This window comes from Nannospalax galili, unplaced genomic scaffold, assembly GCF_000622305.1.
Source record: "Nannospalax galili isolate Female #2095 unplaced genomic scaffold, S.galili_v1.0 scaffold1264, whole genome shotgun sequence".
NCBI classification, from domain to species: domain Eukaryota; kingdom Metazoa; phylum Chordata; class Mammalia; order Rodentia; family Spalacidae; genus Nannospalax; species Nannospalax galili.
The window spans coordinates 178,838-197,059 of NW_008351636.1; positions in this window are offsets into that span (position 1 = coordinate 178,838).

An 18,222-nucleotide genomic window follows, 5' to 3' on the forward strand; every position below is an offset into this window, starting at 1 on the left:
TTGAGTGGGTTTTTACCCCTTTTTTGGGTTTCCCCCCCTTTTCTCTTTTTTTTTTTTCTCCTCTTTTTTTTTTTTTTTTTTTTTTTTTTTTTTTTTTTTTTTTTGAGACAGGGTCTCCCTGTAGCCCCATCTGTTCTTGCTATGTAATCCAGGAGGATGGCCTTGATCTCAAAGAGATCTGCCTGACTCTGCCTCCTGAGTGTTAGGATTAAAGGCATGTGCCACCACACCTGGCTTCTTTTTAAAAAATTACATTTTTTATTTGTGTGTGTGTGTGTGTGCGCACGCGCGCATGCATGTGCATGTGTGTTTGTGTGCATGTGTGTGCATGCCATGGTGCACTTGTGGACCATGTGACTTTGGAGGTCAAAGGACAACTTGTAGGAACATCTCTCTCCTTCCACCATGTGGGGCTGGTTATTGAACTCAGGTTGTTAGGCTTGGCAGCAAGTGCCTTTACTCCTTGAGCCATCTTGCCAACCCCTATCCTCATGTCTTAAGTTGAAACTTTAGGTATTCCATTTTAAGACATTTTATCCAAGTACAGCCTAACCTGTGTCTACAAATTTTAATATGTTGTAATTTTGGTTTTGCTTTTTTTCCAAGGGCAGTGTCTCCACTGAACACTGTAGCACTTCCCCTGTTCTTAGGGCAGTTACTAAAAACTAGAACTTAAAAATGAGAATGTTTCTGTATCCTAAAACGGCTTTGGAATGGGGCTATTCTCCTGAATTTAAAACAACAACAACAACAACAACACTGACTTTGAACCTGAGATCATACTTAGTTCACTGACTATTACTTCCTGGTCCACAATATCGTTTTTGGAGGGAAAATTGGGTCAGGGGCACGGCTAGCCCACGCCAGGCGCTCTCCAGAGGTTGTCGCACTGCGTCATCGTAGTTCCTTGGGCCCCTCCTTTCCGCCCCCTCCTCCCCGCCTGTCATTTTTTTCGAATGTATCCTGTTGTCCGTCCCCTAGACCAACCTGGTTGGAAGCCCACGCCTTGAAGAATTTGCTAGGGATTTTAGATCAGCTGGAATTTCTTGTGCTACTGGGATGTACATAGACTCCTGGAGTACGGAGTGGTGTGAGGGGCTGATACAGAGCAGGGCTTCTGTAAGTTACAAAGTAGGACAAAGTATGAGGGTCAGGACTCAGCACCTGAGGGCTACCTAGCACAGCTCTGTCAGAGGAAGGCAATGTAACAGCCAAGATCATCCCTCTCTTTGAGTCTGTCCTGCCAACTCTCAGAGAAGAGGAGGGAAGTGGAGCCCCTTTAAGGGCTAAAACCTGCTGAGGGAATTATGGCCTGCCATGACTGTCTTAACATCCCTGTTCTTGGTCTCTATTTCTCCAGCAGATCTGACTTTCCCTGCAGGGCTGGCTTTATAGGCGTGCAACCTGAGCCACAGCACAGAGCCTCGTACTCAGAAGGACTCTTGGCTACTTTGATGGTCTGCTGTCACCTTCTGCAAATTCTTAATAACCTTTCAGCAAGGGGCCCTCTGTTTTTATTCTGCACGGAGGCCTCACAAGTTCTGTGACTTATCCTGTTTGACCTGGAGAATTCCCTGAAGGAGCAGTAGGGACTTGACAAGTAAAGGGGCATCGCAAGGCTTCAGAACAATGCTTGCAAGTGAACAAAGACTCAGCAGGTGGAACCTGAGATGAGGTACCACGTTTCTATGTCTCACTAAAACAATTTTCAGCAGCACTACCTCCACCACCACCCCCGCGACCCCCCCACCCTGCTACCTCCACCTCCTTGTAAGGAGAATTTTTGGAAGGCTGAGTTCTATTTTGCTGAGTTCTATTTTCCTCACCATACACCTGCCCCAGCAACTCCCCCAGTACTCATTCACATCCAGGAACCCAAGAATCAACAGCCTCCATATGGTGCATCCTCTATAACTGAAAGCTCTTTTAATTAGTGATGGGACACCTCAAATAATTTCAGCAGATGCTTTCCTGTCACAGAAACAGGCACATGTCTTTGCAACTGGGCAGTATTGTTCTAATTATATCATAGCCTACAGCTCAACTGGGTTTGTCTCTCAGGCAGTCTTTCCAAGGGAGAGAACGTGGGTTTAGGGAGATCTATTTTATTCAACTCCCCCATACATGCTCTTATTCCACCAGTTTATGTTTTGCTGTTTTCTGGGTTTTTTTTAAATTATTTTTAAAATTATTATTTTGATTTCCAGTCTTTCTATAGTCCAGAGGGGAAGGATGGGAAGGATATAATTACTTAGCACCAGAAAGGACAACAGAAGGGTTTTGGGTTTTCCTTCTTTTAATAATTTCCTTAAAAAAGAATGGGTCTCTGCAGAGCATCCTACATGATGCAGATTTTCCTTTCTTTCTGTCCAATGTCCTAAGATTCTGTGACAGAGATGACAAGGCCATTTGCCACTATTAAAGCTCCCTTTGGAAGGAGGGGAGAGGCAGGTAGTCTCTGAACAGACTGGGTTGTATCTGGAGGTGTCAGCATGGTTCTGAGCAGTACTTGACAAGAGGGCCTGCCTAGTAGGCTTACCATGCTTGGGTAAAAACTTTGCATGGTTCCCTGAGAGGCGGGTTGTGGTTGTTGCCTGAACATTTTCAGCTCAGCCTCCACTTCCAGGAACATCATTGGACCATGCTTCAGGTAGTTGAAGCTTTCAGGTGCTACAGAAGTGTGAGATATACTCTGACCCATGAAACATAAGCAGCAAGAGCTGTGTCCCTTCCAGGGGGAAGACATTATGAGCCAGGGACCCTTTTCTCCACTGTGGTAGTCATGAAAGCAAATGACAAGCTTTGTCATGCTGAATCCTTCGGTGTCTATTCACAATAGGACCTGAGCAGCCCAAGACACTGGTACGCTTGGCCATAGAGACTTTAAAGTTTTTGTTCATGCAGCATAACTGAACCTATCCTGACTAATCTACTGGTAACTGGAGCTAGGCCAGCTTTGCTCCCTGGTGACTTCCCACAGGGCTGATCTAAGCTGAGACTAAGAGGGCTTCATGGAGGAGGACTCTGGAGATGGGTAAAGTGAAAACCATCCAGGGAGGATCTTTAGTACATTTCCATCTCAGGAATATGCCTCTCCCATTGTGGAGTAGGACTATTAGCCAGAAATCTCTCAAGATACTTTAGGCAAGGAAAGAACTTCTAGACTATGGGCAGGGACACACAGAAGAGTCAATTCTGAGAAGTGAAGAAACAGACCGAATGGAGTGGTAGTGGAGGCTACCCCAGAAGAACCCAACGTCTCTGGGCACGTGACAACCTCACTGTCCCTGGTCATCATGGAAAGGTCTTGTCCTTCATAGGTTGGCACTGCACTTAGGCCGCACTGTGTTGAGATGTCCAAGATGCATTCCAATGTAGCCACCTGCCAGTGGGTCCCCAGGAATGACCTAGCTTGCTTGCTTTATTTTGGTTTTATAGGTCTGTGATATGTAGTCTGAAAATCATTACATTCACTTGTGTTTCTGACCATCCTACAATATCCCAAGTGTCAAAGACAAGCTCGGGATGATACATTCCCGTTTCTACTTCCGACCTGGGCCGCTCTGGAAACCACAATCAGAAAATCCTCTATTTAAAGCAAATGTTTTCTAACCTCCAAGAACCAAGCGATCATGGCTTCTGCTGGGGAGCCTGTAAGGACTTACAATATTCCTTAAGTGCTTCAGTATTTTTAACTAAGGCAGGATATAAACAAAAATGCAAGCAAATAAGGAAGAAAGCGAGCTCCTTACTTCAAACCTCTCCCCCCACACACTTCAATCTGTTTTATTACCAAGATAGTAAAAGTAATGGGGTTAAATTTAGATAAAAGCAAAGAGACATGGTAGCTTTTATTTTAAGTGGCACATAACATATTTAAATTGGTCTCTCTGGATAAATACTATAGGCTGAGTCTTAGTCCAGCCTAGAAAGCCTCTCGTTTTGCCCAGTGACAGTTGGTTGCTGAGCAGATGGGTCTTCAACACACACCGCTGGACTACCCATAAGCTTCTCTTCTGTGTCTCCTCCATGCTGGCTTACGGTACCAACAGACTGATGTAAAAAGGAGCCTGGAAGCCTCCTTCAGCTCTGCTCTGAGGCAAAGGGATGGATAGGTGACTTCTAAGGGGCTCTTTTAGCCTGGATGAAAGGTGGTCTAAAGTAGGGTTTCTGAGCAATGGCCTTTGTGCTGCCCCACTGCTCTGGCCTTCAACACTGAGTGACAGCTGCCGCCCTGCAATCTGGACGTTCGTCCTGCCCAGCTCTAGTCTGCCTAGTCCCACTTCCCAGAGGAATCATAAAAGGCATGAGCTGAATGAACAAGACTTGAGATTAGAAGACTGAGCCACAATTCTCCCCTTCTTTGGACCCTGGATTTCATTTCTCAATATGACGATCTTTCTAGGTGCTTGTAGCATGGTGATTCCCAAACTAGAGCATCATCTAGCAAGATGGATGGGTCCCAGCCCAGAGATTCTGATTCAGTAGGTCTGAGCTAGGGCCTGACAATTCACATTCCTAACAAGCTCTCCAGTGATGCTGAAGTTGTTGTTCAAGGGCCACACAGTAAGAACCATGTTTTCCACCCTGTGTTTGCTGATACCTCAATTTTTAAGCCATAGACTCTTGAGAACAGGCACAACAGAGCAACTTCCCTCTTTTGATTTGTGAATGTTGGTCCTGGTTATTTCTTGCACATGATGCTAAGTAGTATCCTTCTGATTCCTAGACCTGGGATGCTCCTGAGGGAAGTGGGCTGGGACAGGCAGCCATCAGAATAGTCCAGGCACATGTGAGTCCTGATGTTTTCTGAGCCGACCTTCGGAGCTGTGTGGTCACTTGGCTTTTTGCATACTCTTCTTCTATTCCCTATCTCTTGTGTCCTTTCTTCTTATATGTGGAAAAATCAATGCCTGCAAGGTATTAGAAAAGCCATCGAATTGCCCTTTACCTGCCACCAGGTGACACCTGATATTGATTTAGCTTATGAAAGTGATTCACAGGTTTGCTGAAGCCTGGAAAAGATCAAATGTTATGAGCCTCATGATCCCATCTTCCGTCTCTGCTCTCAGCTAAGACCAGAGGAGGTAATTGGGAAATAATAGACCAAAGAAGCTTTTTTGGTGTGCTCACACATGGAACAAAATACAGGAGAATCATTTCATTGGGAGAGGGGGATTTTAGTATCATTCGTTTTTATTAAGGGCAATTTTCCCTTTAAGTGCAACATTCTCTAGATGTGACCATTATAGAGCAACAATTTTTAACACAACCAGTAAATCAAAGAAAAAAATACTGTGAAGGGGAGCTCTCTACAGTGTACCAGTGGTTCTGTACCAGGCGGACAGCTTTTAAAAAGAGAAAAGCCGGTGTCTGAGGAGGAGACTACAGTGGAGTGGCTGCTTCCCTTGAAGGAAACTCTTCTCTCTTAAGTAGAAGGATACTAGTAATAAGATAAATGATTACTGACTTGTGACTTCAGGCACTTCCAACCTCCCCGTCTTGATGGATAATAATCAACTTATTTGCTAGGGTTGTCTTATAAACTCAGCTCCTTAAAGGGACTACGGGCTGGCACACAGATGAACAAGTGTTAGTTTACTCTTGCCATTGAGAAGGAATGCAAAACAGATGGGGAAACAGCTGTAAACTGCAAGGACAGCAGGAGAGCAGAGTCCTTGTTTATTCAATGTGTGGCTCCTCTGTGTCTCCTGGCTGTTCACACGGGGAGACCACAAATCCCAGCTTCCTTTTCAAGCAGTCTAGAACCATGTGACGAGATTCTAGCCTATAGGTGATATTATGAGCTGGATTCTGGCTGGTGCTTAGAAACCTTTTATCAAGTCTTCCAAACCTTGCTTTCTTGGCTGTATTGACCTTGGAGTTCACAAATTCCAGGTGTCTTAGTTACAAAATGGAGGAGAGCTACGTGACCTGTGTGATAGTTTATGTGGGTGATAAATAAGCCTTCTCAGATCAGGACCTGGGATTTTGTTACTGCAGCATTCCTTATACTATCTTGGAAAATGCTAATGTCTAGTACTTGTTAAACAGTAAATGAGATAGATGAATAAGTAATCTGACCTCAGTTAATCATTAAAAAAGCATTGCAAGTTTGCTGGCCCCTCATCTGTTGGCTCGCTGCTCCAACCCTGCAGATACGATTTGTGTTGGCATTATATGTCATAGAGTTATGATGGTGGAGAAAACAGAGTTTCTGAAACTGGCTAATTTGGCATAGAATTTCTTTTCCTCATTAGCACTGGACAGATATGCCTTCATTTAAACATTAAGAAATTCTGTGTTCTTAATCATCCAAGTTCCGTAATTGAATCTCACTTGCTAACTCATAATTGTTACAATTTATTTCCACATCATCCTTTTTATTATTTTGTGCAACTAGTTTTTATTCCTATATGTTATCATATGTAACATCGTGCATGAACTTAATATTGCTGCATTAACATTCTTTTGTTTAAATTTGAAAAATGTAATTTACTATTTCTTCCAGTGGATACCATTACCACTTCCCTCTATGAAACTGGATCCCCGTTGCTCTAGATGCCCCATATGTTGCAGTTATGTTTCATACGTGTTTATTTGTTGTGGAACGTCCTTATTCCCTTGCCATTCGGACGTGTGCTCTGTGTAGGCAAAGCATCACCCTTTCTTTGCTTCTCTGTTTGTAGATACGTCTGAGTGCCCAGAACTGGACCATATCGATGTGAGAAACTCAGAAACATGTTTGTTAGTAAACCATTTTCACTTTTTTATTTTTAATTTTGTCTTAAGTATGGCTCTTATGATTTGATAAATTAAGACTATATTAAATAATTTGTATAAATTATAATTGCTGATATGTTAGAATAATTTCTGCCATAGTTTTGTTTACTTAAGGTAATAATATACAATTTTAAGAAATATTAAAGAGATATCTGTGCCTACTTTCCCCCATGGTAGCATTTTTCAAAACTCTAGTACCATATTGCTATCAAGTTTGCTATTGGTTCAGTTGCCAACTTTACACTGAGTTTCCTGTATTTCCTTATATCATATGTATGTATGTACATACATGTATGAATTTAAGCTCTAATTTTATCGTGTGTGTAGGTTTACATCCCATATCACAATCTAGTACTGAAAGATTCCGAGAAACCCTTCTGCAACCCTTTGATAGCACGCTCTTCCACCCATTCCTCTGTTACCCCACATCTTCCTCATCTGTGGTCCATCTTAAAAGTTTGTGATTTCAGAAATATTATGCAATTGGAACTGTGAAGTCTGTACAATTTGGTGTTTGGCTTTTTTTTTTTTTTTTTTTTTTTTTTTTTTTTTTAAAAAAAAAGAGTCGGGTCTCCCCATAGTCCCAGATGGCCTGGAACTCTTTATGTAGACCAGGCTGGCTTTGAACTCAAAGATACACCTGCCTTTGCCTCTTGAACGTTGGGATTAAAGGAGTATGCCACCACGCCCAGCCTATGGGGTTTGGCTTTTGTAAAGGTTTGTGAACCATAAAATTAGCCATTTTAAAATGATTCAAAGAATTTAGTACATTTTTAAGGTGTAGTGGTCACATTTACTACATCAAAATCCTTTTGTTACTGTAAGCAGAAAACTATTCTTATTGAGAGTCCTTCTCACTTACAGTCTACAGTGGCCACTACTCTGCCGTGCTTCTAATGGAATACATTATCTTTCATGTGGAATTCTTTCACTTAACATAATTTTCTTTTATCCATGTTATAGTATTTATAGGTTCTTTATTCATTTTTATGGCTGAATACTATTTCCATTGTATGATATACCATGTTTCTGCTTATTTAGCATTCATTGACATTGGGTTACTTCTTTCTCTTGACTACTGTGAATAATGTTGTTCTGTGCATTATGTTAAGTTTCCACTTGGCATCTGTTTTCAGTTATTTAGAGTATACATCTAGGAATGGAATTTCAAGATTGGAGCATATGGTAATTCCCACATTTTCTGAGGAAGTATCAAGCTGTTTTTTTATGATTGCTACACCATTTCACAGTCTCACCAGCAACGTGTGACTATCACACATTCTCTACATTTCACCTATGTTTGCTATTTTACTTTTATTCATTTATTATTTGTTTGTTTATTATATTATGAGGGTTTTGTCTGCATGTATGTAAGTGCACTTGTGTTATGCAATGCCCATGGAGGCCAGAAGAGGGCCCCAGGAACTGCAGTGTTTGATGACTGTTTGCTGCCACATGGGTGCTGGGAACTGAATTCAGGTCCTCTTCAAGAAGAGCCAGTGCTCTTAACCACCCTATTTTCTATTTTTTTTTAATTATAGCTAACTTATCAACTATGAAGTGATACCTTATTATGGTTTGGATTTGCACTTCCCCAGTGGCAATGATATTCAGTATTTTATGTACTTTCTTGGCCAATTGTGCATCTTCTTGGGAAAGAATATCCAAATGTTTTACTCGGTCTTTGGTCTTTGGGGTTTGTTTGTTTGTTTGTTTGTTTTTTTAATTGTTGTCACAAGAGTTCTTTGTATATTCTAGAAACCAGACACTTACCAGATATGTTCCCACTGTTATTCTACTTTCCTGTCAGTGTCTGTTGAAGCACTAAAGATTTTATTTTGGTGAATTCCCATATATAATAATCTGTTGCCAAAGTCATGAAGATTTGATCTTGCATTTTTTCTACAATTAATATTTTTTATCTCTTACATCTGGATATTTAACACATTCAAATTTAATTTTTATTAATATTCAGTGGGTAGGTTTACAACTTAATCTCTCTGCCTTGGACTTCCAGTTGTTCGAGGTTTGCTGGTTGAATAGACTATTTTTCCTCCACGGAATGATCTTGGCATCTGTGTTAAAACATGGATTGACTGTAGATGCATGGATTAATTTGTGGACTGCCAATTCTATTCTATTAATCTATGTCGACCCTCATGCCAGGATCATGGTGTTTGGATTAGTGGTAGTTTTCTAATAAATTTCAAAATTGGGAAATACAAGTCCTAGAACTTTCCTCTCAATTTTTAAGATTGTTCTGGTTATCTGTGTAGTTCTATATAAATATTAGGATCAGTTTTTCAATTTCTGCAAAAAATACTATGGGGATTTTGATATGGATTGCATTGAATCTGTAGATTGCTTTGGGGGGTTTTTTGATCTTAACAATATTTAGTCTCCCAATCCATGAATACAGATATCTTTTCATTTATTAGATTTTATTAAATTTCTTTCAGAAATGTTTTATAGTCTTCAGTATACAAGTCCTGTATCTTGCTTAAACTCACCTAAATTTATTCTGAAATATTATATTCTTTTTAATAACATTGTGAGTGCAATTGCCTCTTTAATTTTGTTTTTGGATTGTGTATTGCTAGTATGTGGAAATATGATTGATTTTTGTTGTCCTACAAGTTTGTTGAATTTGTTTATGGCTTTTTTGTCAATTAAGATTATGCACACACATGCATAGCTCTCTCTCTCTCTCTATATATATATATATATACATATATATGTAAACATGCATATACATATGGATTCCTTAAGATTTGTTTTGACTGTGTGTTTGTAATCTCCAGATAGGGACAATTTTCATTCTTCCTTTTAGGTTTGGGTACTTTTTTATTTCTTTGCCTTGCCTAATTTCTCTGGCTTAACTTTCAGTACGGTGTAAATAGATATTGGATAAGCTTGTCCTCTGAGTGATCAGCAATGAATAGATGCCTTCCTCTAGCTTCTCACTGCTTGCTCCAATCACCTCAAACTAATTGGACTATGAGACTCTCTGTAGGAGGGGAGGGGCAGAGGGAGAAGTCACCTCTCCCACCCAATCAGTCAGCCTTCATTGCATGAGAGGGAGGGACTAAGGATAGACACAGGGGAAGCCACACTGGCAGCAGGTCTGGAAGCCGCAGCCAAAATGTATGTGCGTGGGGGGTGTCCAAGGGTGCTCATACCTTTGTAAGTACCCCCTCAGTGCCATCATATGCTCTGTTAGCGAGCCCAATAAATCTTTTTGTTCCCTAGACTGTAGTTTGGAGGAATATTTCTCAGTTTGTCCTAAGGAGGCAGGAGAGGGCACCAGGAGCCTGGAAGCCAGGATCCTGTGCCTCCCAGCAGTAAATTTAACTTACAATAGAATTGGGGGGAAAAACCAAGCATTTTGTGTTGATCCTCATCTTATGAGAGCAACTTTCAGTCTTGAGTGTATTCTGCATTATTATGTTTCTATGAGTTTTTCATAAATGTCCTTTGTCAGGTTGAAGATATTCATTTCCTTTTTTTTTCCTTTTTAATTGAATTTTTGCCAATTTCATAAATATTTCTTACTGTATTCCCTCCCCTTAGCACTCTTCCTCTTACTTATCCCTTGCCCAATTTCATGTACTCAGCAAATATAGTTTATATGTAGACTATCTATCTCAGGCCATAGAGTTTAATTTGTGAACTTAAATGTCCTTCACTGTGGGTCCATCCACTGGAGCCTGGTTAACCTACCAAGAGTCACACTCCTAAAAAAAATATTTTTGTCTTTGCATCACTTGAGATTATTGTGTGCTTTACTTCCCTTGTTAACGCAGTAAATTACATTGATGCATTATCGTGCTTTTATTTCTCTTGACCTACTTTTCATTGTTTGCTCTGGCATTATGTTAACATGTGTGAGCAAAGAATCTACTTAGTATCCTGTTGTTGCTATAGGAAGTTAGCACAAATTCAGTGTTTTTTTAAACAACGTAAATTTGTCCTCTAGTAGTTCTGCAGGTCAGAGTTTTAAAAATCAAAATATCGTAGAACTTCGAAAGAAGTTCTTATGGAAACATAAGATTTTGGGGAAGAATCTGTCTCCTTTTCAGATTCTAAAGCCTTCCTACATGTCTTGGCTCCTGGTCTTTTCTTCTGTCTACAGAGCCAGCCTTCTCCTCTCTGACCTTTCTTTCCATCTCTTTATCTTCACTTTTTGACCCTTATCCTCTTTTCCTCTTCTAAGTATCCTTGTAATTATACTGAATTCACTGGGATAATCCAGGATAACCCCAATTCAAGATTGCTATATATAATGCATACACATGCATATACATATATATATATTTGTAAAACTTCTTTTATGTAAAATAATCCATGTCCTTTGAAAGGCCATTATTTTACCTATCACAACTGATATCAATATTGTGTCATTTCCAACATCCGAACAGTTACTTATAGAAGAATGGGTGAGGGGTCACTCGCAGGAGCAGTGACAATTCAAAGGCAGCTGCATGATTGAAAAGCACACCGCAGGCTGGGTGACACTCATGAAAGTGGTATCCCTGGAGCCCTCTGTATGCTTTGCAGGGGACTCAACAGAATCTCTTCCCTAGGCAGCTTAGCTGGTCAGGGTCTCCTTCCCCGGCAGTCGTTTGTTGTTTCTTCAAAGGTGAGACAGAGCTGTGTGAATCTTGTAAGTTTCCGTTTACAGGACTTATAAAGCTGGTAACTTCTTGGGCTCTCATGAGACTCCCCATCCCTCCAGAAGGGAATATTTCAATTAGGAGGAAATTACTATACAACCCCACAGAACTGGGAAAATATGACTTTTATTTAGAAATCATTGCTTTCTCATTTCTCAAATACCACTGTCTTTGGTATCAGATGATGCTGTAATTTTTGTTTCAGCCATTGGGCATGACTCACAGAACACATGAAGAAAAGGTGATGCTTGTACCCTGTATGTATGTGCTTTCCATCACTCCCTTTTCCTTTCAGAAGCACCAAGGTTTCTTTCCCCCCACTTTATTTTTGTTTAAAGCATTTTCTTTACTCATCTTTAAAGATATATCTGCCACTGATGTATTATTTTAGTTGTCTTGTGCCGGAGGATGTTTGTGTTATCGCCTTTACCTTTAATAGTTTCACTGGGTATAAAAATTGCTGTAAAATGCTGTTATGCTTTTTAATACTTGAATAATAATTGAACTATTTCTTTTGGCCTTAATGGCTCCAGAGAAGAAGGCTATCATTTTCAGTGGATACTCACACACAGGTAATTGATGCCTGTGTGCTTTAAATTTTTTTTTTTTTTTTTGGTCTTTTTGAGACAGGGTCTTCCTGTAGCCCCAGCTGACCTGGAACTCAGTATGTAGACCAGGCTGGCCTCAAACTCACAGAGATCTGCCTGCCTCTGCCTCCCAAGTGGTGGGATTAAAGGCATGTGCCATCGCGCCCAGCTTATTTTTATTTTTTTGAATTATTTATTTAATAACCACATAATTTGAAGAAGCGTTTCATTACAACAGCATTGACATATTCAATAAAAATTTCCAGAGCTAAGATGCTTCTCTTTCAAAATTGGCTGTAAAATTTTAGGCTTACAGTTTAATTAATACAGTTATACAATATTGTATGCAATATAAACCCTATTTTTTAAAAAATATTTTATTATTTTAATTTTATGTGTATGAGTGTATTGCCTATATGTATGTGAGTGCACCCATGTCATGCAATGCTGCGGAGGTCAGAAGAGGGCTTCAGATTTCCCTGGAACTGGAGTTAAGGATGGTTCGTAGCCGCCATGTGGGTGCTGGGAATCGAACCCAGATTCTCTGCAAGAGCAGTCAGTGCTCTTAACCACTGAGCCATCTTTCCAGCCCCATAAACCCTACTTTTTATCAATTTAATTATAATATATTTGGCCCTAATTTCTCTGGGCTTATCTATTAGGGTATTTTTCTTTATTCCTTTTTTATTGACATTTTACAAATTCCTACAATACCATACAATATATTTTGATTGCATCTAGATCTCCTCTCCTACCTGCATCCCTCTTTCTATCCTCACCCAATTCATGTACTCTATTACATATAATATATTATATGTACATATAATATATAGCGTGCCTACTTCCCTATGTCTCTTTTGGGATTTTTGTCTGGCTTGTGCATGTTGTCACCACTGCTGTGAGTTCATATGAGTAACTTCCCAACTGTCTGAACAACTCTGTTTCCCTGTAGTCATCAACCACTTCTGGCTCTTACAATTGTTGTGCTTCCTCTTCAATAATCCCTGAGCCTTTGGAGGCAGAAGTTTGATATACATTTCATTTGATGTCCAATTCAGAATAATCACTTTGCAGTCTCTTATTCTCTCACATTGGCCAGTTGTAGGTTTTTGTGTTAATCACCATCTGCTACATAAGAAAGCCTCTCTGGTGAAAGTTGAGAAATGCATATTTATGGGTGTAATAATAAGTCATTAGGAGTCACTTTAATACTATATCCAACTAGCAGAATAATAATATTAGGCTTTCCCTTAAGGCCTGTGGCTTATCTAGCCACATGTTCCTAGGCCTGATGTCAATGTCGGGTATGGGGTTCATCTTATGAAGCAGACCTTAATTCCAATTAGAAAGTGATTGGTTACTCCTATAATATTTATGCCACAATTGCACCAGATGTCATATCTTGGCAGGGCAATTGTAAAAGCACACAGGATTCGCAGCTGGGTAAGTTCAATAATGAGTTTTTTCCTTCAGCAGCATGCATAGCATCTTCTAGCACTATGAAAGCTAGCCATTAGAGACAAAGTTTTAAGTAAGTACCAGCTTGATTTCTCCTTGTTTTTTCTACAGGTCATATATGTACTATCTAGCAACAAAGTCTTACCATCAAATTCTGGTGGGTAACCAAAAACAGAGGCAACTGCCGGTATTGTTTGTGGGTTCATGAGTCTCCTGGTCAACAGCTTCAAAAGTGGGAGTCCCTCCTTGACATCAGATCTTTAAATTCGTGTGTTTTAGTAAATTTTGAAAGTGTTTGAGAATTGTTTCTTCAAATACGCCTTTAGCCCACTCCTTCTCTCTCCACATCTGGATCACAGTCACTCAGGTTATAGGCTGAGGTTCCAAAGGCTGTCTAGTGCTCAAAGCTTTTTTGGTATTGTTTTAGTTTCCTTAGTTTAGGTGGTGCCTCTTGAGCTCCCACTGGTTCTTCTGGTGTTGCCTTAGAGGGGCAGAAAGGGTTTCCTCAGGTACGGCCATCTGATTGTGTCTATGATGGAGGAGCTAAAAGTCCCCTAAGAGTGCTTTCCTTAGCTTTTCACACATAGCCTTAGGGTGCCTTGAGAGGTATATGGGAGTCTAGAGGCCATGTGTGCAAAGGAAATTCTGGAACCAGGCTTCTTGCTGTTGGTGTGTCTCAAGTTCTCTTGGCCAAGAGTCTCTCTCTGCAGAAGAGACGAGTCTTGGGCACATGAAGACCAAGAAGCTTCCCAAATCAGGCTGCCTGTTGGGAATGCATCTCTCTTGCTGGCTTTACCTGCCTGCACCTCTTTCTCTCCATTTTATTTTATTTTTTAGTGATACTTCCTTCATTTTGTTCGTGTTGCTCTACTGGGGAAGGCAGAAATGCCCTGGTTTCTCCTCTCCACTTTCCTTAATAGCTACACAGTAGGCATCAAGTCTCCAGCTAGAAATAGATGCTTCAACCAGGTACTTTGGACTTCAGGAAAGTTCAGCACCAGCTAGTACAGAGAATAACATCCTGGGAACACTACTGGAGGTGCAATCCCTGAGGGCTACTCAAGTTGATCACATATCAAAGCATCTTAGAACAATTATGTACCTAGATTTTCTCTGAAATATGAAAGCCATTAAAGCCTGTGGACATTTTAATATATGAATTATCATTCCTGAAGTAAGAGTACGAGTTCTATAATCTGCTTGTTTGTTTATTTGTCCTGCAATGAATCACTGCTTATATCTTCTTCTTTTAAGGGGATTTATGGATAATACATTCCATTAAAAAAAAAGTCTAATCCTTGCAAAATGATTAATTGATTAAAATTCTGGCATAGAAAATATTAATCAAAGATTTAAAATACTAATGCTAGTAAACACTGGCACATAGCCAGTCTGACACTTCTAACCTTTGTCACCACATGACATGAATAATGATGACTTCTTAAGATTTGATGAAAATTTGGTGCCTAAAGCTCACAACTATCATGTAGAATATTTGGATGACAAATTTTCACTCATGATCATTAATGATTAATGTCATAATTTATGTGTACTGAGATATTTGCTAACGAGCCTAGTATGTTTATATAATTTATGAGTAAATAAATTTACATAAATTTAAAATATATTTTTAAAAATGTTATGTATTTCAAAACAATTGGAAACCACTGCTGCAGACAGTCTTCCAGCTAATGATCCTGATTATCACTCACAGCCAAACACAAGCTGGGAGATGCTTGGGGGTCCCTATGGGAAACCCTGCTCTTACACTGCTAGAGCCTTCTCCCTAGCGGGTTTTGAGTTGCAACAGTTCCATCATATCAGTGTTCTATTGTCCATGAATTTTTTATCATTTCTGTTTCGTTGATGGCACTATTCTGTTTAAGTGCAGCTAGAGATTTATTCTTGTTTTGGCCTGATGTGATGGGCCCTTCTGTGAGAACTTGTGGGTGGCAGGTGCGATGCTTTGCGTAGGCTGCCATCCCAAATCTGAACCAAAGAGTTACCATTCAACTTTGAAAAGAAGCAATTCCATATTGACTGCGGCTCATTTGAAAATATTTTCTTTTTAGTTTGGTTGGTATTTTGGTTGGTATTTAGTAAGACAAAAATTGAAACAAACAGAAACAGCTTGAAATAGGAACCAGAGGATAGCGCACATAAGCTTAGCTTTACTAAAGCAGTAGGGAAGTCCTACAGCCCAGGTATGGCTGTGGCATGATGTCAAGGGACCATGTGAGACATGGTGTGATGGGGAAAATTCTTACCATTGTGTAATGTCATTTCATGGGAAATAAAGTGTGCTTTCTAGTTTTATTTATTCTCTCTCTCTCTCTCTATGTGAGAGAGAGGGAGAGAGAGAAAGGTGTGCACATATGTGGCTGAGGGTGCGTACACCCATGCTTATGCCTGTAGAGGCCAGAAATTGAAAACAGGTGTTTTCCTCTATCACTTGCCACCTTGCTTTTGAGATAGGGTCTCTGGTGAGAAGCTGGAGCTCACCAGTTGGCTAGACTGGCTGACCGGCAAGCACTGGGGATCCTCCCAGTACTGGAATTGCAGGTACATGTCACCAAATTAGTTTGTTATGTCCAAACTCAGGTCCTCATGTTTGTACAGTTAGCACTTCATCCACTGAGCCATATCCCGGGCCCTCAGTACATATATTTCTTCCTACGTGGACAAATCTCTTCCCCTAGTGTATGGTTACCTCCAGAATTAGAACCAGGTATCTTCCACACTAACCTAATCACAGTGAGAGTCACCTTCTGTTGTCTTTGCCTATCACAAGCCTTGGAGGCGCCTGTGTTTGCTTTTAATAAGAAAAGTTGCTTCTTTACAAGAAGGCCCTCCTATAGCTTGGTTTTATGACACACACACTCCCTTTTAAATATGTCGTGTAGCACATCCAGAATGAAAATAAATTTAAATTAATTGAGTTTGAGGTTCTTTTTTGAAGAATTTCATTAGGATCTTTGAAATAACAGAAGTGTCAAAAACATAGGTTGGAACGTCAGGTGCAGGGAATGTGCTACAGGATGATACAGTTGTCAAATAGATTTTTTTTTTCCCTCTGCAGTGACAGGTGATTCTGACAGCTCTGGTTTGTCAGCCGGCAGACACATGAGGATGAGGGGATCAGAAAGGAAAGATGCCAGTGGAAATAATTCCTTTAGTGGCTGGGATGTGATCGTGACATTGCTGCACCGTAATGCAATGCTGAAGATACGATCAAAATGAAATCTCTCAACCTGCAGAAGAAATCACCACCTGATAAAGCCCTCTCTCCAGCCCCTTCCTATATTTATAGGCGTTCCCAGAGAGTGAATGGTAATGGGTAAGATGGAGGAGGTGGTCTGACTATGTCCATAGATTTCTAAAGGCTTTTGGTAGCTTCAGGAAATGAGTGTTTTCAGGCTTATGTGTTCCCAGGCAGTCGAAAGACACTAATATGGTACAGTAATGTCCAGGGCACTGACATGAAAAGAAACCGACCTTCCAAATCATGATGACATCTGCCCTTGAAAAGGTGATCCACTTGTCCTGAGGCATGTTATGATCTGAGGATTACACATCGTTAGAAGGGTATTCATTTACTTAACAAAGACTTAGAGAAAATATCGATCCTTAAAATGTTTGGAAACAACTGATGGTTACGGTAATTGCTTTCCCAATCAAACAGAATGAGGGCTCTAGCTAAGAAAACAGGGCCTGAAATAAACCTATTTAGAGACAGGGGTACTTTTTCCATAAACCAGCCATAATGATGGAAAAACAACTGTTTCTTGGGTCTTAGATGAGGTAACTTTGGCCCAAAGCCACTGGAGCATCAAGTTTAGAATTGATTGGGTGCATTAACCATTAGGGTAGAAATGGGCTTCGGCACAGGTCTACAGATATATTTTTTCTCACGAAATCAACTGTGGCTCTGCTTCCCAAGGTGTTTCTGAACCTCTGGAAAAACAACTGTGTTTACATGAGTAGCTGGAACTCAATTCTCATGACAGTGAGTTTCCCAAGTTTCTTATGTTTTCACGTCAAAAGCCTCCCCTCTTCCTCTGCTCTGGGGTTTGGAGACAAGATTTATATTCATCCTAGCACTCTATAGTTTTGGAAAACCTGGCCTCTCCAGGCTTCCTTCTCTTTGTTGACTTTGAGCTACAAGCTCTGCATTAGCTATCCAACTATCCTTTTACCCACCCATGGAAAAATATGGAGAGAGGTCTTCAAAAATACTATAAAAATGACAGTAAAAAGTAAAGGTCTAGCTGGGTGTGGTAGCACACACCTTTAATCCCAGCACTCAAGAGGCAGAGGCAGGCAGATGTCTGTGAAATCAAGGCCAGCCTGGTCTACATAGGGAGTTCTAGGCCACCTGGGGCTACAGAGAGACTCTGTCTCAAAAAGGCAGACAGACAGACAGACAGACAGACAGATGACAGACAGCTGGGGCTATAGAGAGACCCTGTTTCAAAAAGACAAATAGATAAATGATAAATAGATAGATAGATAGATGATTGATAGATAGATAGATAGATAGATAGATAGATAGATAGATAGAAAATTGATAGATTGATTGATAGATAGATGACAGACAGCTGGGGCTACAGAGACCCTGCCAAATAGATAGACAGATAGATTGATAGATGATAGATAGACGATAGATGATAACAGATAGATAGATGATAGATAGATGATAGATAGATAGATAGATGATAGAT